Genomic DNA, 1,315 nt, shown 5'->3' on the forward strand with positions numbered 1-1,315 from the left:
CTTGGACACCCCAGCTGTTTGTACCGCAAAAACCTTTGACTCAACAATTTTGGCCAACGTGACAAAAACCTTGGGCACCTCTGAAATGGGTAAAGCCGTTACTGAATTTAATGAACACAGTAGGGCTGAAAAACTTACCATGAGGGTTTCATATCAATCGATAACGACAGTGATTAATTTTTTGCTATGTGACCTTTCCATAGATATTTTATTCTTACTGTTACGGCCCCTGGCCTCTTGAGGCTGTGCAGGCTCCCTTTTTGTTATGCAGGTTCAGCTGTGAGAGCACACCTTCCTGATTAAATGGTACTGACATGATTGCTGGATACAGACAACCCAAAATGTTCCTCTTTTAATTCTGACACTCCAGACACAGGGATCCTCTTTAACAAGCGATCCCGGACGAGCCCCCACTTATGTTACGCCCCCAAGGTCTAGGGGTCCAGGGGCAGTAACATAAAATGTGTCCAGAGCGAAAGTGTAAAGTAAAAATGATTACAAAATAAAGTTTCACAAAACAATACAATTTAACCCAATTAATGCAAAACAAAAGGGATTAACAAACTCAAGAATGTCAGGTGCAAATTAAAGTTACAAAATGTCCAAACAAGTCAGTTCAAAGTAAACTCAAAATAAACCAAAAGGGGAAATGGGGAACACACAAAGGGAATGTTAAGGGGAGCACCAAGCCTCCCAAACACGAACTTCTAACTTGTAGTTAACTAGAGCAAAGTCAAATGGACAAGCAGGAACAAACAAAGACCAAACTAGCTTAAAACCTGCCTAAAGCAGTTGCAACTACCCAAACAAGAGGAGGCAGCTTCACAAAACCTCTTGAAAATAGCTGCCCCACTAGAGGAACGGATTCAGGAGCCTTTTATAGGGTGCAGGTGGGCCTCATCAACATCTGATTGGCTTGACAATCCTCTGCTGGTCCAATGGTGTAGCTGCTTTCCTACAGCCTTCAGGCAGCCAATCAGGAAGGTGTGCTCTCACAGCTGAACCTGCACAACAAAAAGGGAGCCTGCACAGCCTTAAGAGGCCAGGGGCCGTAACACTTACACAGCTATGAATAACGGTAGCAAAACCTGAAACCGCTGCTGCACAAGTTACTCAACAGGTAACCAAAGAATGAGTGCGTTAGTTGATGCTACCGTCCTTGCTTAGCTAGTTGTGCTAAAGTCTTTCCTCTGCCTACATCTCCCAGAATGCTGTGAGGTTCTGGACCGGAGTCCAGTGAATATTGTATATATTGAATATTGATGACATGTCTATCACAATATGTATTGGTATTGATTTATCCTCTAGAACGCAT

At 43.2% G+C, this 1,315-nt stretch overlaps 1 protein-coding gene across 1 annotated transcript in view; it reads right to left on the bottom strand.

Annotated features, from left to right (window-relative positions):
• The window catches only part of selenol (selenoprotein L), a 34,184-nt gene that overhangs the window by 14,120 nt on the left and 18,749 nt on the right, over positions 1 to 1,315 (bottom strand). The gene's annotated exons all lie outside the window — the stretch shown is intronic.

This window comes from Poecilia formosa, unplaced genomic scaffold, assembly GCF_000485575.1.
Source record: "Poecilia formosa unplaced genomic scaffold, Poecilia_formosa-5.1.2 Scaffold450, whole genome shotgun sequence".
In the NCBI taxonomy this organism is placed as follows: Eukaryota; Metazoa; Chordata; class Actinopteri; order Cyprinodontiformes; family Poeciliidae; genus Poecilia; species Poecilia formosa.